Here is a 27,606-nt window from a genome sequence, read left to right as displayed (position 1 = left end):
TAGGGGATAAGCCCATCTTCACATTTTTCCTATTTTTTCTTTATGTTCTTCAAGTCCTAAAATGTTTGGACCCATACAGTATTTCCAAACAATGTGTGTGAAAATACCCAATACAGGTAATGGTAGAAGAATCATCACTGAACACTAGTAGCTCTATAGGTCACATAACTACCTGACCAAGTATGCAATTTAATGTAGTAGGAAAGTCAAAAGCTTTGGAACCAAAGTGAGGGTTTTGAATACTGTTCTGGTCAGGTAACTTACTCAATGCCTGTGTGTGACCTTGAGGAAGTTATTTTACCCATGTAATGAATATAAATCACAGAGAGCTGTGCGGATTGAAACTACCTCATAGAAAGCTTGCTGCACAATGGGTAGTTCAAAAATATTAATTCACTCCCTACCTTGAAGATGCTACTTCCCCCCTGAAGTGTCTTCTCCCACCTTTCTAAACTCAAAGACTTGAACAGAAGGGCTCCAGATGACTAATTATAGGGAAACCCACTGGCTTCCTCAATAAAATCTTCTAAGCCCCATAGCTCCAAGGTCTGCAGTAGGAAAGGGATGGAGAGGGACTCTATATGAAAGCCAACCATGAGGTACAGAGGAAGGCAGCATGTGTACAGGAGATAAATTGTCCTTTATAAACCAGATTACCTAAATTTCATGTTGCTCAGTATTCATTTCCCTTTTGCTATTCCCAAGTTCTTCAGTAAAACCTTGTTTAAATGTTTCTGCCTGGACTTTGCTAAGCTACAAGAATTTAAGCAGACAGAATTCAGGAAGAACCCAGTGTCTAAATCAGGGCACATTGGCGGCAGCAGTAAATAATCCCAAATGGGGAGAAGGGAATGAGGAATAAGTGAATAAAAGTAGCATTTATAAAGTCTTCTCCACACAATTTTTCTTTTACTGCCAGCTTAAAGGACCTTCAGATTAATAAACCCAGCAGGTTTCCTTAGGGTAATGAACAAGGTAGGGACAGTGACTCAGTACACCATCTCACAGATTTGACTGATACATTTACAAAGCCATCCATGCAATGTCACAATGTCCTGGGTTCTAAGAAGGTGGCAAGGAGAGAAAGAAGAATGGCTGGAAACATAAGAGGTGAGCATGTAAAGGAATGACAAATTAAGTGGAAGACAGATGGGAAGTAAATCCCCACCCTCGTGTCCCCAGATACCTCAGGAAATGTATGAGGGATATATATATGTTTTAAACTAAAAACTCTTGAAAAAACAGGAGTCGGAATTCTCCCGAGTTATTCTGACCCAAGTTACCTTAATACTTTCCTCACTGAGGGAGAAAGTGAAAAAAGTCAGAAGTCCCTGGAGATGACACAAGAAGCACTTGTCATTACAATGAGAAAATCTCATTTTTCCTTTCATTCATTCCAAAAGAAAGAAATGGTGTTTACTTGTACGGTTGAGAAGGCAAGGCATAATCCCTCTGATGAAACTATTCTCTTAAGGCCTGATAAAAGTGGATAAAGATGTACAGTTTAATAGAACTGTATTTAGTAAAACCCTCAAGGGGCTGGAATAGCTCCACCATCATACATATTTTTTCAACTCTCTTAGAAAGCATGCCAAAGGGAAAATTCTGTTCTCAAGCTACATTAAGAGGAGAATCATTTCCAAAGAGTATTTCAGGTAACACTAACCCCAGGAGATGTTCAGAGAAAAAAGGGTCCCATGGTCTAAGTAAGAAATGCTACACACTCTAGCTCACTCTCTCAGAGGATACAATACACTTCAGGAGTAACGAAAATGTTCTAAAACTAACCATGGTGCTGAGTGCACAACTATGTGATGATACCGTGAGCCAATGATTGTATACTTCAGATGGACTGCAGGGTGTGTAAATACCTCGATATAATTGCCTTTTAAAAAAAGATACTAAAGGCTCTGTAAATCCCTACAATTTAAAAATCAGGCTATTTTATAACATAGTTTAATTCAGCTTTCCCTAGCTTGTTGGACACAGACACTCTCCACTCTCTTTATAATATATCTATTAATAATAGCTCAGCACATATTGGCAACACTGGACTAAGGCAATTGCATGGCATATTTCCTTCCTCCTCCTACTTCGCCAGATAAATAGTTCTGGGAGACAAAAGAAACACCCACTTTGGTAAATACAAAACATTCTTCTCCTCTTCCCCATCATCTTTCTCAGCCTGCTATACGGGGTCATGAGGGTGAGAGACGACAAGTATAGAAAATTCTTACAGGAGCTACAAAACTTTTTTTTGTTATCACTTTGACTTAAGGCAACAGACAAAAGATCACAAGTTCAAGAACAAGGTAAGTAAAAATGATGAGCCTCCAAAAGAAAAGGAAGGTTGTTTTCTACATCCCAACTCTTAGGTGAAACCATGAGATAAGGCAATCAGAGAGCTGAAATCCTCTTTGATCCTCCAACATTTCTGGGAAAAAGCAATTCTTTGAAATACCATACCAGCTTACTCACTTCCTACTTTCTCACCATCTTCTCTTTCCTTCTACACCTACCAAAGAAGCATCACAAGTAAACAGATAAAAATGCAGATCCTCCTGTTCTGATAATACTAACAATGAAAGCTAGAATCCAGGAGGAAGCAGCTAGACTCTAGAGCAGACCAACCTTGGTACTAATGACATTTTGGGCCAGATAACTGTTTGCTGTGAAACTGTCCTGTGCACTGCAAGACGTTCAGCAGCATCCCTGTGCACCACCCACTAGAAGACAGCAGCACACCCCAATGCATTTCCAGCTGTGACAACCAAAAATGTTTCCAGATTGCAAAAGATCCCCTTAGGGTAGGGGGCAAAATCACCCCTCCTCTTGAGAACCACTGCTCTAGGGGCACATGAACTTCTAAACTTGGCTTTTTTGAAAGACAGATTAAATCACAGTCATCACAGGCCTGATTTTTCTTTCTCCTTGGGCTTCTTTCCTCAGCCTCTGTGACGGTATGTGATGTTGTCCAAATAAAGCCTGATCTCACCATGAGCAAGTAACAGATGTCATTAATTGCATACTTGAGAAACTTTCACTTAAGGAAGTTCTTTACTACAGGGTCATGCACTTGGGGGTGTAGGTGAGGGCTACAAATATTACAGAACTATACAAAAGTTAGTTTATGCATTTCTCCAGAAAAATCCAGGGCTTTCATTAGATTCCCAAAGGTACCTCAAAGGCAAGAAAATAGCAAAGCACATCTTTGACCAAATAACTGACCAGAGAGACTGGGCTGAAGCTTAGGCATATATAGGTTTTTGTTTTTTGTTTTTTTAATTCCCCTGGTAACTTTAATAATCTCTAAACTTAAAATCACTGCCCATGTGGTAGGATCAACCTAAGTATGGCTGCATTGACATGACAGACTCCATCCTACTTCATGATATTTCAGAGTTACCAAATACCACTAGAATCTAATACCTGTTCCTGGGTATATTCCTCAAGTAACACTGTCAATTACATTAAAAATGTGACCAACCATACACTATAACCAATAGCTCCATAGAGGAATAGAAATGACAATAATTAATGATTGCCTATGATATGCCAGGCATTGTGTCAGAAACTATACATAATTATCTCTTAACACTTACAGTAACCCTGAAAGATGGTACACATTATCCCCATTTTACAGACAGGGAACAATGGCTCAGAAATTTTATGCAACTTCCTTGTGGTTATGCAGCAAATAAGTGCCAGGATTCAAAGCTAGCCTCTTTCTATCTACACTCTATCTTCACAACACTGCCTCCTCAGTTACGTAGCATGTATAGCTATTTGCAGCGTGACGAAGATCCTGATCTTATTTAAAAACACTTGTTCCACCACTGTAAAGGAGAACACAGGCACAAGGGGTGGCTCTGTTTTCGAAAATGGCATTGTGAGAAAAACAGAGTATTATAACTTTCCATTCAAAGGACAATTAGTTGGTTGGTGAGTTCAATTAGTCAGGTATCCATTATCCTCAGAGTCAGATTTGGAAATTTTATACCCCCAATCACAAATGAGTCTAATTTGAAGAATAATCAAATTCAACAATGCTGTTAAAAAAACAACTGAAAATACATATAGGGTAGTCTTTGAAAATGGTGACAACCTAAGCAAATTGTAACTTTTCTTTTTATCCATGCATTTTGATTAACACTGCTGCTATAGCAAAAATTTCTGCCCTTAATAAACAAACACATTCTAGGTAGCCCTAATGTAAAGTACATTTCTTAAAGTGAATTCTTTTTAAAAACAAAACAAAATGACAAAAAGTTTACCCACTGTACCATTATTAAAAAACACACAAACAAAAAACTCACAATATCGTGAGTTGAAAATTTGTTAAGAAAGATAGAAGTAAGCTAGTATTTTGATCAGCTGGATAGTATGGTAGAGCAGCATTACATCTGGTATGGAATCTCAGCCTCCATCTAGGATTCCTTTTTTCTTTGTAGTGTTTCACTAATCCTAGAATCTCTTTTTCACATTCTGCTTTCCATTGTTATGCCGATCAGTGCAAGTGGTAGGCTAGTTCCAATAATCTACCCTCCATTTTATCTTAACGTATAGGCACAGCAGGCTCTAAGCAGTGATATATCTTTGCCAGCAGGTGCCCCCATCTAACAGAGAATATATCTCATTTGGAAAATACACTGCCTTTGAGAGTTATATAAGAGGAATTCATTCCCTACTTTAAAAAATGCCACAAATTCTGCATTTTGAGTTTCATGATGAGAAATACTTACACAATCTAAGATATTAACACAAAACGCATCTTTACTCCTGAAAGGAAGCAACAAAAACCTGGGGGGTGTTCTGCCATTTTCTTGTGTTTTAAAGATTTTTGAACTTAAGACAATCATTAAGACAGAAATACAATCCAAAATGCAATTAGCTAACTTTATTGAGTCTCTGTACTAGGTACGTTTGTACACGTCTAATCTTTGAAAAATATGAAAGTAGATATTCCAATTTTACAGCAGAAAGTGAGAAGCAGACAAATTAAGCAACTGGTTAAGAGTCATTCACAGCTATAAATGACTTAGGACTCACATCTAGGTCTATTCTGTTTAGAAGTCAGTGTTGATTCAATTCGGAAAAACAAAAACCTAGGATATTTTCTAACTGCTCTTTATGTTCCAGGGGATCAATTTAATGGGTTGCAATGAGCATTTTTTAATAAAATAAAACTAAATCTGGGCATTCCCCTGCCCACAGAGGGAGGCATAATAAAATCACACAAAAAGGCTAAAAGGAATGAACACAAAAACATAATAGGAAAATTCAAATAAAAAGGAAAGAGTCATTATTGCAAGGAAAGCAACATTTAAGTCAAACCACTGAATAACATAAAGAGTTTTAAAAACCTCTAAAGAGCAAAATTTATAAAGAGGATAATATCTGCTTTCATGTGCTGAGTAAAATCCCATAAAGTACATCAAGGAAAAAAGTTAGAAATATATTTTACTTTTTCAAACACCTTCCCATCTTTGACAGCTCAGACAGAAAAATAAAAATAAATTTACTAGCTATATCTCAAATTTTCTACCCTACAAAAAAATGATACATTATTTTCAAGTTTACATGGAGCATTTAAAAAAACAACATAGGCCACAGAAGAAATCTCAAAAACAGCTAGAAAGCAGGATGAAATTGCTATATGTTTAAAAATTATAAATATACTCTGCCAATCACCACTTGCCCTAAATTCCAAAGATAAACACATAGGACAATGACTGGCAAAGGTAAAGAAACTTTTGTGGTTGTTAATTCACTCTGGGTTCCTAATCTCTAATCTAGCACTCTGGTAAACTGGATTTGAGCTCATAATCTAGCCTAAGGTCTATAAGTATTTACCCTCCCCTTAAACCTAAATCTTACTATTCACAGTGCTGGGAAGTGAAATCACTGAAAAGATATAAGCATTCTTTGGAAAGAGAACTAACTTTTCCAAAAACAGTCCTTATCTCTCACACTAATCTGACAAATCAGAAGGAAGAAAGCCATATAGGCAATGACCCCAGCCACCATTCAACCTACCTCAATCAGAAAACATCTCCTTCCTCCAACCAAATGCTAAAAATAAAGGAACACACAAGTTGTTCTTTTCTTACAATACAATCAAAATATAAACATTAAAATTTGAATCCATTGGGAAGTTGGTTGACACTGCTGCTACACGAATTTTTATAATGTAATAAGTTTTTTTCTACTTAATCTAAATTGTAGTTCTATGCAAATTTCTAACAGGTATTTTGTTGTTGTTGATATCATATTACAAGATTCTGGAAGAATGTACATAGGGGAATGTTTATATTCCTTGCTTCAGAACCAATTTTTAAAAGAAGGATGTGCCAGTGTGATTATATTTTAAGGTTTATTCTTACAAGCTACAAAAATTAAAACCGTGTGGTCCTGGTAAAGCAAGACAGATCAATGAAACAGAAGAGTAAGCTCAGAAACAGATTCATTTGCATTTATGAACTTGTGAATGATAAAGTTAGAACTTCAAATTGGTGGGAATAATTAACACAATAAATAGTACTAAGTATAAAATATAAATATAAAATTAAATATAAAAGGCATATGTTACATCATGCCACATAAAAAGATAAACTACAAACAAAAAGAATCAAGTGTAAAAAACAAAACCATAAAACTAAAAAAGAAACCACAGTTGTTGAAAGACAGACTGTCTAGGCATGACACTTAACAAAGAAATAGATTGTGATTTCACTAAACAAAGAAATTTTTAACTCCTAAATGTTCAAAACAACAAAAACTTAAAGTGCATTAGGGGAAATATTGTAATGCACAACAAATAACTTACTATATAAAGATCACTTACAAATTGTTAGGAAACAAAAAAATTAATATCTTAATAGGCAAGGAAGCAAAAAGGTAACTACAGATATTTCAAAATAGAAATTTAAATGGCTGCCAAAAATGAACACCTATAGTAACAAATGAGATGCAATTGTTCATCTATCAAATTAGCAACTCTTATTTTTCTATACTATATAAAAATTGGGCTCTCTGGTACAGTTATATATGGTTACCTTACAGGGAACATTTATAGATATGTAACTTTAAAAAGTATTTTGTGAGGCTGGACAAGATGGTGGCATAGGGAGATGTGGAATTTAGTTAGTCCCCTAGACAAAAACTAAATAATCAAGAGTAACTAGAAAATAGTCTGGAACAACTGTCTAGGGGATATCAGTGACCAGACACACATCAAACACGAGTATGGAATGGATAGAATAGCTGAGACAGCAGCTTAGAACTGTAAAGTAAAGCTTTCCAACCTGCAGAGCTGGCATCCCTCCCCCACTGGCACAGAAGACTGAGTTGGAACACTTCCCTGTGGGAAAAAGACGTGATCTCTGCTGGGAGCAAGGGAAGGTAGCTGTCAACCAAGCTCCAATTGCAGTTTTAATTAACAAATTTGGTCTACTGAATACAAGCTATGAGCACAGACAAACCCAGAGCAAGCAGGAAAGAAACTCTGAGGTCTCTCCCAGCAGACAGGAGGTGGGGCTAACAGGAAAAAAAATAAATTAACACAGAGGCTTTTGTAGTCTGCTGAGCTCAGAATACTGTAAAAGGGCTGTGTCCCAAGAAAAGCGGCACATAGAACTGGTACCAACTCCAATCGACAGGCAAAACAGGGGGCTGGGGACTGGCTATGAAAGGGGGATTACTTTTTCTTTTTCTTTTTCTTTTTCTTTTTCTCTCATTCTAAGATGCTCATGAGAGAAAGCCTCAGGCATTTTCAATTGTCAGCACTGACCCAGGCAAGGGTGGAGTTCAGACAGAGAGACAAAGAAAGAAGTCAAGTAAAGGAGTTAATTCCCTAAAGAGCCTATCTTCCCTAAGAAAAGGGGAGGGGAGGGCCAAGCTCAAGTGGCTGCCCTCCCTCAGAGAATTCAGATGCCAGGGCCTGGGGAAAAAGCAAGCAAGCAAACAACAACAACAAAAACAAACAAAAAAAAAACAGCTTAAGCTTGGCTTCTGATTCACCCTCAGCCCTAGGCATGGACAGGGTCTGAAAGGCACTGCACCTCTATATGCTAGTGGGAAGCTACAGGCTTTGTGTACAACCTGGTCAGTCCCTGTAACTTCAGGTATCTATGTGACACCTGAGACTCAGCCGGAGTCTGGCATCTATGAATGTTAGTATTACCCCATACAGCAAATGGTTAAGGAGTCTGAGAAAAGAGATCAGACTTCAAATAGAGATATGAAAGAAATGGACTTGGTTAGGATTAAGGTAAATCAGACTAAAGGGTAACAGATGATTTGACAGTGTTTTTAAAATTTCAACTTCTGTGTGAGACCAAAGGAGGAGATGTTTGTTAGGTGCAAAATCTATATTTTTTGTAATATAGTATATAATTTAACTTATGTGGTCAGTTTATTCGAACACCATATTTACATGGAACATTGAATAGGGAGTGAAATCTGGTTGATTTGTATAGGTTAGTGTGAAGAAGCCCCAAAACATCCCAGAATAATTTGGGCAGAGAATAAAAAGTATCTGTAAAACCCCCTTGAGAGACTCGGGGGGGAAATGTGGTAATATTAAACTTCCCCACCTGGGAATTCCTGATATTCTTGCAAGCATCGGAGACTACCAGTTTAGTAGGCTGAGACTTTGATCTTGGAGCTTGCCCTTATGAAGCTTATTACTGCAAAGGAGAGGCTAACCCTATATATAATTGTGCCTAAGCATCAACCCCAGAGAACCTCTTTTGCTCAGATGTGGCCTCTCTCTCTCTAAGCCAACTCTACAGGTAAACTCACTGTCTTCCCCGCTATGTGGGCCATGACTCCCAAGGTTGTAAATCTCCCTGGCAACATGGGACATGACTCTTGGGGATGAGCTTGGACCCAGCACTGTAGGATTGGGAAAGCCTTCTGGACCAAAAGGGGGAAGAGAAATGAAACAAAATAAAGTTTCAGTGGCTGAGAGATTACAAATAGTCAGAGGTCATTCTGGAGGTTACTGTCATGCACTACATATATACCCCTTTTCAGTTTTTAGTGTATTAGAATAGCTAGAAGGAAATACCTGAAACTGTTGAACTGCAACCCAGTAGCCTTGATTCTTGAAGATAATCATATAACCATATAGTTTGCACAGTGTGACCATGTGACTGTGGCTCACACTCTCTTTATCCAGCGTATGGAGAGACGAGTAGAAAAACAGGGGCAAAAAGTAAATGAATAGAAGGGGTAGAGAAAGGGTGATGAGACGTTTTGGGTGTTCTTTTTTGCTTTTATTTGTATTCTTATTTTTATTTTTTGTAGTAATGAAAATGTTCAAAAATTAAATGCAAACTATAAGATGGTGTGAACAACTGATTGTACACTTCAGACAATTGTATGGTTTATGAATACATTCAATAAAATTAATTTATTTTAAGAGTACTTTGTAATACATGACACAGATTATCTTGCAGCAATTTATCCTATGGAATTATGGTCCCATACAAAATTGTAGTTGTAACAATTTATAACATGGAAAAATTGAAAAAAAAAGAAAATGTCCAACAATAATGTATCATAAAAAATACGATACGGAGAGATGAAATTTTTAATTATTTTAAAAAAACATTTTTAAGTATAATATGGTAAATAGCATGCTTTCGAGTGTAACTGGTATTCAGGTGAACATAAAGAATATTACCAGGGCCCTAAACCCCTTCCTTCATATTACCCCCCAGTTATTAATGCTCAAGGTAATCACTAGATTTTGACTATTCCCATTGATTCATTTTGTCTGTTTTTGAACCCTATGCAAATGCAATCATCTAGTATATACTCTTTGAGTCTGACTTCTTTTGCTTAACATTATGTCTTTGAGATTCTTGAGTATAGCAGCAGTTCATTCACTCTCATTCTTGTATACTACTTAAAAATTACTTATTCATTCTTTGTTGATGGACAAATTGGTGGTGTATGAAACTCTGCAGATCACCCCGTCAACCAGAACAATGACTAAGCTGGAAAAAGGGACTGGATTTCCAGAGTAGGTAACTCTGAAACCAGAATGGACACTTAGAACAACCAAAGAACTACCAAACAAAAGTAAAAGATACCAACTTTACAAGCTTTCTTAAATGAAGGCATGTGAGTGTGAGCAACCATCCCAATTCTTCCACACCACAGCAGCAGATACAGTAACAGTGGTCTGCATTCTGGGAGAGGCCAGCAATAGAAACCTTACCTCCAAAAAGTTGGGAGTACAAGTCAAGGTCAGTCAGGCAGATCCCTGAGGGACCAGACCAGATGCTAGCCTTGGTTTCAGATCTCTTGGCAGCAGAGATTTGTCACCAGCATCTTTAAGGAAACTTAAAGTGGCACTGCACCCTTTTTATGTTCTTTTTTTTTTCTTTAATCTGGTGAACCCTTAAGGAAAAGTCATATATGGACAGCTCCAGTTGTCAACAGTAAAAATCAGAGTTCCCTTAATACTGAGAAGTGGGAAAACTAGATTTCCAGGAAGCCACAATATAATACTTATAATGTCCAGTTCTCAACCAAAAATTTAAAAACATAGTAAGAGCAGGAAAGTATGGAGGCCCAGTTACATGAAAAAAAAGAATTTAACAGACACTGTCTCAGAGGAAGACCAGTAACTGGAATTACTAATCAAAACATTTTATAAATTATTTTAAATAGGATCAATGATTAAAAAAGAAGAAGATATGGTAAAAGAACTAAAGGAAATGATAAAAAATGATACATGAACAAAATGACAGTTTCAATAAACAGATAAAGATGATAAAGAGTAATCAGAAATTCTAGAGCAGAAATGTACAATAATTGAATTGAAAAATTTGAAAGAGGTGTTGGACAGCAAGTATCAGCAGGCAGAAATAAAGATTAGCCAGTAGTTTTTTACTCTTACCCAGAGTTAGGAGCATGAAAGCCAGGGGTGTGTCTTCGTGAGGTGGAGGTGGGGGGACGACTCGGAATCTGGAGATGCCATCCACAGCCAAGAAGTGCTGAAAACCGTCCAATACCCATCCTAATTCCCGGGACAAGGTGGAAGGTGACAAGATGGCGGACTGGTGGTGGTGTTTTAGTTACTCCTCCAGGAAAGTAGGTAGAAAGCCAGGAACTGCGTGGACTGGACACCACAGAGCAATCTGACTTTGGGCATACTTCATACAACACTCATGAAAACGTGGAACTGCTGAGATCAGCGAAATCTGTAAGTTTTTGCGGCCAGGGGACCCGCGCCCCTCCCTGCCAGGCTCAGTCCCGTGGGAGGAGGGGCTGTCAGCTCCGGGAAGGAGAAGGGAGAACTGCAGTGGCAGACCTTATCGGAAACTCATTCTACTGATTCAAACTCCAACCATAGACAGACTGAGACCAGACACCAGAGAATCTGAGAGCAGCCAGCCCAGCAGAGAGGAGACAGGCATACGAAAAAAACAACACGAAAAACTCCAAAATAAAAGCAGAGGATTTTTGGAGTTCTGGTGAACATAGAAAGGGGAAGGGCCCTGAGGTGCATATGCAAATCCCGAAGAAAAGCTGATCTCTCTGCCCTGTGGACCTTTCCTTAATGGCCCTGGTTGCTTTGTCTATTAGCATTTCAATAACCCATTAGATCTCTGAGGAGGGCCCGTTTTTTTTTTTGTTTTTTTTTTTTTTAAACCTTTTTTCTTTTTCTAAAACAATTACTCTAAGAAGCCCAATACAGAAACCTTCAAAGTCTTGCTATTTGGGCAGGTCAAGTCAAGAGCAGAACTAGGAGAGCTCTGAGACAAAACGCAATAATCCAGTGGCTGAGAAAATTCACTAAACACCACAACTTCCCAAGAAAAGGGGGGTCTCCACTCACAGCCATCATCCTGGTGGACAGGAAACACTCCTGCTCATCGCCAGCCCCATAGCCCAGAACTGCCCCCAGACAACCCAGTGTGACGTAAGTGCTTCAAATAACAGGCACACACCACAAAACTGGGCGTGGACATTAGCCTTCCCTGCAACCTCAGCTGATTGTCCCAGAGTTGGGAAGGTGGAGCAGTGTGAATTAACAAAGCCCCATTCAGCCATCATTTCAGCAGACTGGGAGCCTCCCTACACAGCCCAGCAGCCCAGAACTGCCCTGGGGGGACGGCACTCACCTGTGACATAGCACAGTCATCCCTCAACAGAGGACCCGGGGTGCACAGCCTGGAAGAGGGGCCCACTTGCAAGTCTCAGGAGCCATACGCCAATACCAAGGACTTGTGGGTCAGTGGCAGAGACAAACTGTGGCAGGACTGAACTGAAGGATTAGACTATTGCAGCAGCTTTAAAACTCTAGGATCACCAGGGAGATTTGATTGTTAGGGCCACCCCCCCCCTCACTGCCCAGAAACACGCCCCATATACAGGGCAGGCAACACCAACTACACACACAAGCTTGGTACACCAATTGGACCCCACAAGACTCACTCCCCCACTCACCAAAAAGCCTAAGCAGGGGAGAACTGGCTTGTGGAGAACAGGTGGCTCGTGGACGCCACCTGCTGGTTACTTAGAGAAAGTGTACTCCACGAAGCTGTAGATCTGATAAATTAGAGATAAGGACTTCAACTGGTCTACAAACCCTAAAAGAACCCTATCAAGGTCAGCAAATGCCACGAGGCCAAAAACAACAGAAAATTATAAAGCATATGAAAAAACCAGACGATATGGATAACCCAAGCCCAAGCACCCAAATCAAAAGACCAGAAGAGACACACCTAGAGCAGCTACTCAAAGAACTAAAGATGAACAATGAGACCCTAGTAGGGGATATGAAGGAAATCAAGAAGACCCTAGAAGAGCATAAAGAAGACATTGCAAGACTAAATAAAAAAATGGATAATCTTATGGAAATTAAAGAAACTGTTGACCAAATTAAAAAGATTCTGGACACTCATAGTACAAGACTAGAGGAAGTTGAACAACGAATCAGTGACCTGGAAGATGACAGAATGGAAAATGAAAGCATAAAAGAAAGAATGGGGAAAAAAATTGAAAAACTCGAAATGGACCTCAGGGATATGATAGATAATATGAAACGTCCAAATATAAGACTCATTGGTGTCCCAGAAGGGGAAGAAAAGGGTAAAGGTCTAGGAAGAGTATTCAAAGAAATTGTTGGGGAAAACTTCCCAAATCTTCTAAACAACATAAATACACAAATCATAAATGCTCAGCGAACTCCAAATAGAATAAATCCAAAAAAACCCACTCCGAGACATATACTGATCACACTGTCAAACATAGAAGAGAAGGAGCAAGTTCTGAAAGCAGCAAGAGAAAAGCAACTCACCACATACAAAGGAAACAGCATAAGACTAAGTAGTGACTACTCAGCAGCCACCATGGAGGCGAGAAGGCAGTGGCGCGATATATTTAAAATTCTGAGAGAGAGGAATTTCCAGCCAAGAATACTTTATCCAGTAAAGCTCTCCTTCAAATTTGAGGGAGAGCTTAAATTTTTCACAGACAAACAAATGCTGAGAGAATTTGCTAACAAGAGACCTGCCCTACTGGAGATACTAAAGGGAGCCCTACAGACAGAGAAGCAAAGACAGGACAGAGAGACTTGGAGAAAGGTTAAGTACTAAAGAGATTCGGTATGGGTACAATAAAGGATATTAATAGAGAGAGGGAAAAATATGGCAAACATAATCCAAAGGATAAGATGGCCGATTCAAGAAATGCCTTCACGGTTTTAACGTTCAATGTAAATGGATTAAACTCCCCAATTAAAAGATATAGATTCGCAGAATGGATCAAAAAAAATGAACCATCAATATGTTGCATACAAGAGACTCATCTTAGACACAGGGACACAAAGAAATTGAAAGTGAAAGGATGGAAAAAAATATTTCATGCAAGCTACAGCCAAAAGAAAGCAGGTGTAGCAATATTAATCTCAGATAAAATAGACTTCAAATGCAGGGATGTTTTGAGAGACAAAGAAGGCCACTACATACTAATAAAAGGGGCAATTCAGCAAGAAGAAATAACAATCGTAAATGTCTATGCACCCAATCAAGGTGCCACAAAATACATGAGAGAAACATTGGCAAAACTAAAGGAAGCAATTGATGTTTCCACAATAATTGTGGGAGACTTCAACACATCACTCTCTCCTATAGATAGATCAACCAGACAGAAGACCACTAAGGAAATTGAAAACCTAAACAATCTGACAAATGAATTAGATTTAACAGACATCTACAGGACATTACATCCCAAATCACCAGGATACACATACTTTTCTAGTGCTCACGGAACTTTCTCCAGAATAGATCATATGCTGGGACATAAAACAAGCCTCAATAAATTTAAAAAGATTGAAATTATTCAAAGCACATTCTCTGACCACAATGGAATACAATTAGAAGTCAATAACCATCAGAGACTTAGAAAATTCACAAATACCTGGAGGTTAAACAACACACTCCTAAACAATCAGTGGGTTAAAGAAGAAATAGCAAGAGAAATTGCTAAATATATAGAGACGAATGAAAATGAGAACACAACATACCAAAACCTATGGGATGCAGCAAAAGCAGTGCTAAGGGGGAAATTTATAGCACTAAACGCATATATTAAAAAGGAAGAAAGAGCCAAAATCAAAGAACTAATGGATCAACTGAAGAAGCTAGAAAATGAACAGCAAACCAATCCTAAACCAAGTAGAAGAAAAGAAATAACAAGGATTAAAGCAGAAATAAATGACATAGACAACAAAAAAACAATAGAAAGGATAAATATCACCAAAAGTTGGTTCTTTGAGAAGATCAACAAGATTGACAAGCCCCTAGCTAGACTGACAAAATCAAAAAGAGAGAAGACCCATATAAACAAAATAATGAATGAAAAAGGTGACATAACTGCAGATCCTGAAGAAATTAAAAAAATTATAAGAGGATATTATGAACAACTGTATGGCAACAAACTGGATAATGTAGAAGAAATGGACAATTTCCTGGAAACATATGAACAACCTAGACTGACCAGAGAAGAAATAGAAGACCTCAACCAACCCATCACAAGCAAAGAGATCCAATCAGTCATCAAAAATCTTCCCACAAATAAATGCCCAGGGCCAGATGGCTTCACAGGGGAATTCTACCAAACTTTCCAGAAAGAACTGACACCAATCTTACTCAAACTCTTTCAAAACATTGAAAAAAATGGAACACTACCTAACTCATTTTATGAAGCTAACATCAATCTAATACCAAAACCAGGCAAAGATGCTACAAAAAAGGAAAACTACCGGCCAATCTCCCTAATGAATATAGATGCAAAAATCCTCAACAAAATACTTGCAAATCGAATCCAAAGACACATTAAAAAAATCATACACCATGACCAAGTGGGGTTCATTCCAGGCATGCACGGATGGTTCAACATCAGAAAAACAATCAATGTATTACAACACATTAAAAACTCGAAAGGGAAAAATCAATTGATCATCTCAATAGATGCTGAAAAAGCATTTGACAAAATCCAACATCCCTTTTTGATAAAAACACTTCAAAAGGTAGGAATTGAAGGAAACTTCCTCAACATGATAAAGAGCATATATGAAAAACCCACAGCCAGCATAGTACTCAATGGTGAGAGACTGAAAGCCTTCCCTCTAAGATCAGGAACAAGACAAGGATGCCCGCTGTCACCACTGTTATTCAACATTGTGCTGGATGTGCTAGCCAGGGCAATCCGGCAAGACAAAGAAATAAAAGGCATCCAAATTGGAAAAGAAGAAGTAAAACTGTCATTGTTTGTAGATGATATGATCTTATATCTAGAAAACCCTGAGAAATCAACGATACACCTACTAGAGCTAATAAACAAATTTAGCAAAGTAGCGGGATACAAGATTAATGCACATAAGTCAGTAATGTTTCTATATGCTAGAAATGAACAAACTGAAGAGACACTCAAGAAAAAGATACCATTTTCAATAGCAACTAAAAAAATCAAGTACCTAGGAATCAACTTAACCAAAGATGTAAAAGACCTATACAAAGAAAACTACATAACTCTACTAAAAGAAATAGAAGGGGACCTTAAAAGATGGAAAAATATTCCATGTTCATGGATAGGAAGGCTAAATGTCATTAAGATGTCAATTCTACCCAAACTCATCTACAGATTCAATGCAATCCCAATCAAAATTCCAACAACCTACTTTGCAGACTTGGAAAAGCTAGTTATCAAATTTATTTGGAAAGGGAAGATGCCTCGAATTGCTAAAGACACTCTAAAAAAGAAAAACGAAGTGGGAGGACTTACACTCCCTGACTTTGAAGCTTATTATAAAGCCACAGTTGCCAAAACAGCATGGTACTGGCACAAAGATAGACATATAGATCAATGGAATCGAATTGAGAATTCAGAGATAGACCCTCAGATCTATGGCCGACTGATCTTTGATAAGGCCCCCAAAGTCACCGAACTGAGCCATAATGGTCTTTTCAACAAATGGGGCTGGGAGAGTTGGATATCCATATCCAAAAGAATGAAAGAGGACCCCTACCTCACCCCCTACACAAAAATTAACTCAAAATGGACCAAAGATCTCAATATAAAAGAAAGTACCATAAAACTCCTAGAAGATAATGTAGGAAAACATCTTCAAGACCTTGTATTAGGAGGCCACTTCCTAGACTTTACACCCAAAGCTCAAGCAACTAAAGAGAAAATAGATAAATGGGAACTCCTCAAGCTTAGAAGTTTCTGCACCTCAAAGGAATTTCTCAAAAAGGTAAAGAGGCAGCCAACTCAATGGGAAAAAATTTTTGGAAACCATGTATCTGACAAAAGACTGATATCTTGCATATACAAAGAAATCCTACAACTCAATGACAATAGTACAGACAGCCCAATTATAAAATGGGCAAAAGATATGAAAAGACAGTTCTCTGAAGAGGAAATACAAATGGCCAAGAAACACATGAAAAAATGTTCAGCTTCACTAGCTATTAGAGAGATGCAAATTAAGACCACAATGAGATACCATCTAACACCGGTTAGAATGGCTGCCATTAAACAAACAGGAAACTACAAATGCTGGAGGGGATGTGGAGAAATTGGAACTCTTATTCATTGTTGGTGGGACTGTATAATGGTTCAGCCACTCTGGAAGTCAGTCTGGCAGTTCCTTAGAAAACTAGATATAGAGCTACCATTCGATCCAGCGATTGCACTCCTCGGTATATACCCGGAAGATCGGAAAGCAGTGACACGAACAGATATCTGCACGCCAATGTTCATAGCAGCATTATTCACAATTGCCAAGAGATGGAAACAACCCAAATGTCCTTCAACAGATGAGTGGATAAATAAAATGTGGTATATACACACGATGGAATACTACGCGGCAGTAAGAAGGAACGATCTGGTGAAACATATGACAACATGGATGAACCTTGAAGACATAATGCTGAGCGAAATAAGCCAGGCACAAAAAGAGAAATATTATATGCTACCACTAATGTGAACTTTGAAAAATGTAAAACAAATGGTTTATAATGTAGAATGTAGGGGAACTAGCAGTAGAGAGCAATTAAGGAAGGGGGGAACAATAATCCAGGAAGAACAGATAAGCTATTTAACGTTCTGGGGATGCCCAGAAATGACTATGGTCTGTTAATTTCTGATGGTTGTAGTAGGAACAAGTTCACTGAAATGTTGCTATATTATGTAACTTTCTTGGGGTAAAGTAGGAACATGTTGGAAGTTAAGCAGTTATCTTAGGTTAGTTGTCTTTTTCTTACTCCCTTGCTATGGTCTCTTTGAAATGCTCTTTTATTGTATGTTTGTTTTCTTTTTAACTTTTTTTTTCATACAGGTGATTTGAAAAAAGAAGGGAAAGTTAAAAAAAATAAAAAAAAAAAGAAAAGAAAAAAGACAAGGGGAAAAAAAAAAAAAAAAAAAGATGTAGTGCCCCCTTGAGGAGCCTGTGGAGAATGCAGGGGTATTCGCCTACCCCACCTCCATGGTTGCTAACATGACCACAGACATAGGGGACTGGTGGTTTGATGGGTTGAGCCCTCTACCATAAGTTTTACCCTTGGGAAGACGGTTGCTGCAAAGGAGAGGCTAGGCCTCCCTGTATTTGTGCCTAAGAGTCTCCTCCTGAATGCCTCTTTGTTGCTCAGATGTGGCCCTCTCTCTCTGGCTAAGCCAACTTGAAAGGTGAAATCACTGCCCTCCCCCCTACGTGGGATCAGACACCCAGGGAAGTGAATCTCCCTGGCAACGTGGAATATGACTCCCGGGGAGGAATGTAGACCTGGCATCGTGGGATGGAGAACATCTTCTTGACCAAAAGGGGGATGTGAAAGGAAATGAAATAAGCTTCAGTGGCAGAGAGATTCCAAAAGGAGCCGAGAGGTCACTCTGGTGGGCACTCTTATGCACACTTTAGACAACCCTTTTTAGGTTCTAAAGAATTGGGGTAGCGGGTGGTGGATACCTGAAACTATCAAACTACAACCCAGAACCCATGAATCTCGAAGACAGTTGTATAAAAATGTAGCTTATGAGGGGTGACAATGGGATTGGGAAAGCCATAAGGACCAAACACCACTTTGTCTAGTTTATGGATGGATGTGTAGAAAAGTAGGGGAAGGAAACAAACAGACAAAGGTACCCAGTGTTCTTTTTTACTTCAATTGCTCTTTTTCACTCTAATTATTATTCTTGTTATTTTTGTGTGTGTGCTAATGAAGGTGTCAGGGATTGATTTAGGTGATGAATGTACAACTATGTAATGGTACTGTAAACAATCGAAAGTACAATTTGTTTTGTATGACTGCGTGGTATGTGAATATATCTCAATAAAATGATGATTAAAAAAAAAAAAAAAAGACTAATTTCAAACGACTAATGGAGGACAACTGATTATAACTATCTTACTTTTGAAGATTTTAAACCATGTATTATTACATTGATGCTGTCATTTTAAAAATTCCTTATCATATTATACTCCATCTACTCCAATCATAAAATCAACAGTTATGAGGCAGTTGAAAGTAATAAATATCAGTATTACTAGGCATAAGATAATGTAGAATCTTATTTTAAAGCATCATAATACTGTACTTTAAAAGAACTATAGGACACTGAATATAGCCAAGGCCAAGTGCATTTCTTCTTGTTTGCAACTTTTTTAAAAATAAAATTTTATAAAAAAAAAAAAAAAAAAAAAAAAAAAACATAGTAAGAGCAGGAAAGTATGGAGGCCCAGTTACATGAAAAAAAAGAATTTAACAGACACTGTCTCAGAGGAAGACCAGTAACTGGAATTACTAATCAAAACATTTTATAAATTATTTTAAATAGGATCAATGATTAAAAAAGAAGAAGATATGGTAAAAGAACTAAAGGAAATGATAAAAAATGATACATGAACAAAATGACAGTTTCAATAAACAGATAAAGATGATAAAGAGTAATCAGAAATTCTAGAGCAGAAATGTACAATAACTGAATTGAAAAATTTGAAAGAGGTGTTGGACAGCAAGTATCAGCAGGCAGAAATAAAGATTAGCCAGTAGTTTTTTACTCTTACCCAGAGTTAGGAGCATGAAAGCCAGGGGTGTGTCTTCGTGAGGTGGAGGTGGGGGGACGACTCGGAATCTGGAGATGCCATCCACAGCCAAGAAGTGCTGAAAACCGTCCAATACCCATCCTAATTCCCGGGACAAGGTGGAAGGTGACAAGATGGCGGACTGGTGGTGGTGTTTTAGTTACTCCTCCAGGAAAGTAGGTAGAAAGCCAGGAACTGCGTGGACTGGACACCACAGAGCAATCTGACTTTGGGCATACTTCATACAACACTCATGAAAACGTGGAACTGCTGAGATCAGCGAAATCTGTAAGTTTTTGCGGCCAGGGGACCCGCGCCCCTCCCTGCCAGGCTCAGTCCCGTGGGAGGAGGGGCTGTCAGCTCCGGGAAGGAGAAGGGAGAACTGCAGTGGCAGACCTTATCGGAAACTCATTCTACTGATTCAAACTCCAACCATAGACAGACTGAGACCAGACACCAGAGAATCTGAGAGCAGCCAGCCCAGCAGAGAGGAGACAGGCATACGAAAAAAACAACACGAAAAACTCCAAAATAAAAGCAGAGGATTTTTGGAGTTCTGGTGAACATAGAAAGGGGAAGGGCCCTGAGGTGCATATGCAAATCCCGAAGAAAAGCTGATCTCTCTGCCCTGTGGACCTTTCCTTAATGGCCCTGGTTGCTTTGTCTATTAGCATTTCAATAACCCATTAGATCTCTGAGGAGGGCCCGTTTTTTTTTTTGTTTTTTTTTTTTTTAAACCTTTTTTCTTTTTCTAAAACAATTACTCTAAGAAGCCCAATACAGAAACCTTCAAAGTCTTGCTATTTGGGCAGGTCAAGTCAAGAGCAGAACTAGGAGAGCTCTGAGACAAAACGCAATAATCCAGTGGCTGAGAAAATTCACTAAACACCACAACTTCCCAAGAAAAGGGGGGTCTCCACTCACAGCCATCATCCTGGTGGACAGGAAACACTCCTGCTCATCGCCAGCCCCATAGCCCAGAACTGCCCCCAGACAACCCAGTGTGACGTAAGTGCTTCAAATAACAGGCACACACCACAAAACTGGGCGTGGACATTAGCCTTCCCTGCAACCTCAGCTGATTGTCCCAGAGTTGGGAAGGTGGAGCAGTGTGAATTAACAAAGCCCCATTCAGCCATCATTTCAGCAGACTGGGAGCCTCCCTACACAGCCCAGCAGCCCAGAACTGCCCTGGGGGGACGGCACTCACCTGTGACATAGCACAGTCATCCCTCAACAGAGGACCCGGGGTGCACAGCCTGGAAGAGGGGCCCACTTGCAAGTCTCAGGAGCCATACGCCAATACCAAGGACTTGTGGGTCAGTGGCAGAGACAAACTGTGGCAGGACTGAACTGAAGGATTAGACTATTGCAGCAGCTTTAAAACTCTAGGATCACCAGGGAGATTTGATTGTTAGGGCCACCCCCCCCTCCCTGACTGCCCAGAAACACGCCCCATATACAGGGCAGGCAACACCAACTACACACGCAAGCTTGGTACACCAATTGGACCCCACAAGACTCACTCCCCCACTCACCAAAAAGCCTAAGCAGGGGAGAACTGGCTTGTGGAGAACAGGTGGCTCGTGGACGCCACCTGCTGGTTACTTAGAGAAAGTGTACTCCACGAAGCTGTAGATCTGATAAATTAGATATAAGGACTTCAATTGGTCTACAAATCCTAAAAGAACCCTATCAAGTTCAGCAAATGCCACGAGGCCAAAAACAACAGAAAATTATAAAGCATATGAAAAAACCAGACGATATGGATAACCCAAGCCCAAGCACCCAAATCAAAAGACCAGAAGAGACACAGCACCTAGAGCAGCTACTCAAAGAACTAAAGATGAACAATGAGACCATAGTACGGGAGATAAAGGAAATCAAGAAGACCCTAGAAGAGCATAAAGAAGACATTGCAAGACTAAATAAAAAAATGGATGATCTTATGGAAATTAAAGAAACTATTGACCAAATTAAAAAGATTCTGGACCCTCATAGTACAAGACTAGAGGAAGTTGAACAACGAATCAGTGACCTCGAACATGACAGAATGGAAAATGAAAGCATAAAAGAAAGAATGGGGAAAAAAATTGAAAAAATCGAAATGGACCTCAGGGATATGATAGATAATATGAAACGTCCAAATATAAGACTCATTGGTGTCCCAGAAGGGGAAGAAAAGGGTAAAGGTCTAGGAAGAGTATTCAAAGAAATTGTTGGGGAAAACTTCCCAAATCTGCTAAACAACATAAATACACAAATCATAAATGCTCAGCGAACCCCAAATAGAATAAATCCAAATAAACCCACTCCGAGACATATACTGATCACACTATCAAACACAGAAGAGAAGGAGCAAGTTCTGAAGCAGCAAGAGAAAAGCAATTCACCACATACAAAGGAAACAGCATAAGACTAAGTAGTGACTACTCAGCAGCCACCATGGAGGCGAGAAGGCAGTGGCACGATATATTTAAAATTCTGAGTGAGAAAAATTTCCAACCAAGAATACTTTATCCAGCAAAGCTCTCCTTCAAATTTGAGGGAGAGCTTAAATTTTTCACAGACAAACAAATGCTGAGAGAATTTGCTAACAAGAGACCTGCCCTACTGGAGATACTCAAGGGAGCCCTACAGACAGAGAAATAAAGAAAGGACAGAGAGACTTGGAGAAAAGTTCAGTACTAAAGAGATTCGGTATGGGTACAATAAAGGATATAAATAGACAGAGGGGAAAAATATGACAAACATAAACCAAAGGATAAGATGGCTGATTCAAGAAATGCCTTCACGGTTATAACGTTGACTGTAAATGGATTAAACTCCCCAATTAAAAGATACAGATTCGCAGAATGGATTAAAAAAAATGAACCATCAATATGTTGCATACAAGAGACTCATCTTAGACACAGGGACACAAAGAAACTGAAAGTGAAAGGATGGAAAAAAATATTTCATGCAAGCTACAGCCAAAAGAAAGCAGGTGTAGCAACATTAATCTCAGATAAAATAGACTTCAAATGCAGGGATGTTTTCAGAGACAAAGAAGGCCACTACATACTAATAAAAGGGGCAACTCAGCAAGAAGAAATAACAATCGTAAATGTCTATGCACCCAACCAAGGTGCCACAAAATACATGAGAGAAACACTGGCAAAACTAAAGGAAGCAATTGATGTTTCCACTATAATTGTGGGAGACTTCAACACATCACTCTCTCCTATAGATAGATCAACCAGACAGAAGACCAATAAGGAAATTGAAAACCTAAACAATCTGATAAATGAATTAGACTTAACAGACATATACAGGACATTACATCCCAAATCACCAGGATACACATACTTTTCTAGTGCTCATGGAACTTTCTCCAGAATAGATCATATGCTGGGACATAAAACAAGCCTCAATAAATTTAAAAAGATTGAAATTATTCAAAGCACATTCTCTGACCACAATGGAATACAATTAGAAGTCAATAACCATCAGAGACTTAGAAAATTCACGAATACCTGGAGGTTAAACAACACACTCCTAAACAATCAGTGGGTTAAAGAAGAAATAGCAAGAGAAATTGCTAAATATATAGAGAGGAATGAAAATGAGAACACAACATACCAAAACCTATGGGATGCAGCAAAAGCAGTGCTAAGGGGGAAATTTATAGCACTAAATGCATATATTAAAAAGGAAGAAAGAGCCAAAATCAAAGAACTAATGGATCAACTGAAGAAGCTAGAAAATGAACAGCAAACCAATCCTAAACCAAGTACAAGAAAAGAAATAACAAGGATTAAAGCAGAAATAAATGACATAGAGAACAAAAAAACAATAGAGAGGATAAATATCACCAAAAGTTGGTTCTTTGAGAAGATCAACAAGATTGACAAGCCCCTAGCTAGACTGACAAAATCAAAAAGAGAGAAGACCCATTTAAACAAAATAATGAATGAAAAAGGTGACATAACTGCAGATCCTGAAGAAATTAAAAAAATTATAAGAGGATACTATGAACAACTGTATGGCAACAAACTGGATAATGTAGAGGAAATGGACAATTTCCTGGAAACATATGAACAACCTAGACTGACCAGAGAAGAAATAGAAGACCTCAACCAACCCATCACAAGCAAAGAGATCCAATCAGTCATCAAAAATCTTCCCACAAATAAATGCCCAGGGCCAGATGGCTTCACAGGGGAATTCTACCAAACTTTCCAGAAAGAACTGACACCAATCTTACTCAAACTCTTTCAAAACATTGAAGAAAATGGAACACTATCTAACTCATTTTATGAAGCTAACATCAATCTAATACCAAAACCAGGCAAAGATGTTACAAAAAAGGAAAACTACCGGCCAATCTCCCTAATGAATATCGATGCAAAAATCCTCAACAAAATACTTGCAAATCGAATCCAAAGACACATTAAAAAAATCATACACCATGACCAAGTGGGGTTTATTCCAGGCATGCAAGGATGGTTCAACATAAGAAAATCAATCAATGTATTACAACACATTAACAAGTCAAAAGGGAAAAATCAATTGATCATCTCAATAGATGCTGAAAAAGCATTTGACAAAATCCAACATCCCTTTTTGATAAAAACACTTCAAAAGGTAGGAATTGAAGGAAACTTCCTCAACATGATAAAGAGCATATATGAAAAACCCACAGCCAGCATAGTACTCAATGGTGAGAGACTGAAAGCCTTCCCTCTAAGATCAGGAACAAGACAAGGATGCCCGCTATCACCACTGTTATTCAACATTGTGCTGGAAGTGCTAGCCAGGGCAATCCGGCAAGACAAAGAAATAAAAGGCATCCAAATTGGAAAAGAAGAAGTAAAACTGTCATTGTTTGCAGATGATATGATCTTATATCTAGAAAACCCTGAGAAATCGACGATACAGCTACTAGAGCTAATCAACAAATTTAGCAAAGTAGCGGGATACAAGGTTAATGCACATAAGTCAGTAATGTTTCTATATGCTAGAAATGAACAAACTGAAGAGACACTCAAGAAAAAGATACCATTTTCAATAGCAACTAAAAAAATCAAGTACCTAGGAATAAACTTAACCAAAGATGTAAAAGACCTATACAAAGAAAACTACATAACTCTACTAAAAGAAATAGAAGGGGACCTTAAAAGATGGAAAAATATTCCATGTTCATGGATAGGAAGACTAAATGTCATTAAGATGTCAATTCTACCCAAACTCATTTACAGATTCAATGCAATCCCAATCAAAATTCCAACAACCTACTTTGCAGACTTGGAAAAGCTAGTTATCAAATTTATTTGGAAAGGGAAGATGCCTCGAATTGCTAAAGACCCTCTAAAAAAGAAAAACGAAGTGGGAGGACTTACACTCCCTGACTTTGAAGCTTATTATAAAGCCACAGTTGCCCAAACAGCATGGTACTGGCACAAAGATAGACATATAGATCAATGGAATCGAATTGAGAATTCGGAGATAGACCCTCAGATCTATGGCCGACTCATCTTTGATAAGGCCCCCAAAGTCACTGAACTGAGTCATAATGGTCTTTTCAACAAATGGGGCTGGGAGAGTTGGATATCCATATCCAAAAGAATGAAAGAGGACCCCTACTTCACCCCCTACACAAAAATTAACTCAAAATGGACCAAAGATCTCAATATAAAAGAAAGTACCATAAAACTCCTAGAAGATAATGTAGGAAAACATCTTCAAGACCTTGTATTAGGCGGCCACTTCCTAGACTTTACACCCAAAGCACAAGCAACAAAAGAAAAAATAGATAAATGGGAACTCCTCAAGCTTAGAAGTTTCTGCACCTCAAAGGAATTTCCCAAAAAGGTAAAGAGGCAGCCAACTCAATGGGAAAAAATTTTTGGAAACCATGTATCTGACAAAAGACTGATATCTTGCATATATAAAGAAATCCTACAACTCAATGACAATAGTACAGTCGGCCCAATTATAAAATGGGCAAAAGATATGAAAAGACAGTTCTCTGAAGAGGAAATACAAATGGCCAAGAAACACATGAAAAAATGTTCAGCTTCCCTAGCTATTAGAGAGATGCAAATTAAGACCACAATGAGATACCATCTAACACCAGTTAGAATGGCTGCCATTAAACAAACAGGAAACTACAAATGCTGGAGGGGATGTGGAGAAATTGGAACTCTTATTCACTGTTGGTGGGACTGTATAATGGTTCAGCCACTCTGGAAGTCAGTCTGGCAGTTCCTTAGAAAACTAGATATAGAGTTACCATTCGACCCAGCGATTGCACTTCTCGGTATATACCAGGAAGATCGGAAAGCAGTGACACGAACAGATATCTGCACACCAATGTTCATAGCAGCATTATTCACAATTGCCAAAAGATGGAAACAACCCAAATGTCCTTCAACAGATGAGTGGATAAATAAAATGTGGTATATACACATGGTGGAATACTACGCGGCAGTAAGAAGGAACGATCTCGTGAAACATATGACAACATGGATGAACCCTGAAGACATAATGCTAAGCGAAATAAGCCAGGCACAAAAAGAGAAATATTATATGCTACCACTAATGTGAACTTTGAAAAATATAAAACAAATGGCTTATAATGTAGAATGTAGGGGAACTAGCAATAGAGAGCAATTAAGGAAGGGGGAACAATAATCCAAGAAGAACAGATAAGCTATTTAACATTCTGGGGATGCCCAGGAATGACTATGGTCTGTTAATTTCTGATGGATATATTAGGAGCAAGTTCACAGAAATGTTGCTATATTAGGTAACTTTCTTGGGGTAAAGCAGGAACATGTTGGAAGTTAAGCAGTTATCTTAGGTTAGTTGTCTTTTTCTTACTCCCTTGTTATGGTCTCTTTAAAATGTTCTTTTATTGTCTGTTTGTTTTTTTTTTAACTACGTGGGATCAGACACCCAGGGGAGTGAATCTCCCTGGCAACGTGGAATATGACTCCCGGGGAGGAATGTAGACCCGGCATCGTGGGACGGAGAACATCTTCTTGACCAAAAGGGGGATGTGAAAGGAAATGAAATAAGCTTCAGTGGCAGAGAGAATCCAAAAGGAGCCGAGAGGTCACTCTGGTGGGCACTCTTACGCACACTTTAGACAACCCTTTTTAGGTTCTAAAGAATTGGGGTAGCTGGTGGTGGATACCTGAAACTATCAAACTACAACCCAGAACCCATGAATCTCGAAGACAGTTGTATAAAAATGTAGCTTATGAGGGGTGACAAGGGGATTGGGAAAGCCATAAGGACCACACTCCACTTTGTCTAGTTTATGGATGGATGAGTAGAAAAATAGGGGAAGGAAACAAACAGACAAAGGTACCCAGTGTTCTTTTTTACTTCAATTGCTCTTTTTCACTCTAATTATTATTCTTGTTATTCTTGTGTGTGTGCTAATGAAGGTGTCAGGGATTGATTTGGGTGATGAATGTACAACTATGTAATGGTACTGTGAACAATCGAAAGTACAATTTGTTTTGTATGACTGCGTGGTATATGAATATATCTCAATAAAATGAAGATTAAAAAAAAAAAAAAAAAAAGACATAATGCTGAGCAAAATAAGCCAGGCACAAAAAGAGAGATATTGTATGTTACCACTAATGTGAATTCTGTGAAAAATGTACAATGTTTTATACTGTAGATTGTAGGGGACCTAGAGATACCAATTAGTGGAGGGGGAATGATAATCTAATAAGAACAGATAAACTATGGAGGGTAATCTCAATGTTATGGGAATGCTCAGGAATGATTATGGTTTGTAAACTTTCTTGGATATAGTAAGATCATGTTGGAAGCAATAGAGTTATTTTAGTTTTTTTTTTTTTTTCTCTTATTCCTTTGTTTTCTTAGGGGTAGTTAATTTTCTTGTGGTATGGTAGGAACATGTTGGAAGCAATGTAGTTATTTTAGATTATTTGTTTTTCTTACTCCTCTGTTTGGACATGGTTTATTAATTTTCTTGG

The 27,606-nt window shown here is 38.5% G+C and overlaps 1 protein-coding gene across 9 annotated transcripts in view; it reads right to left on the bottom strand.

Moving 5' to 3' along the window:
* Positions 1-27,606, bottom strand: part of FBXW11 (F-box and WD repeat domain containing 11) — a 161,063-nt gene that overhangs the window by 46,636 nt on the left and 86,821 nt on the right. The window lies entirely within an intron of this gene.

This window comes from Choloepus didactylus, chromosome 11 (assembly GCF_015220235.1).
Source record: "Choloepus didactylus isolate mChoDid1 chromosome 11, mChoDid1.pri, whole genome shotgun sequence".
Taxonomy (NCBI): Eukaryota; Metazoa; Chordata; class Mammalia; order Pilosa; family Megalonychidae; genus Choloepus; species Choloepus didactylus.
This window is presented reverse-complemented; position numbering and strand designations above follow the sequence as displayed.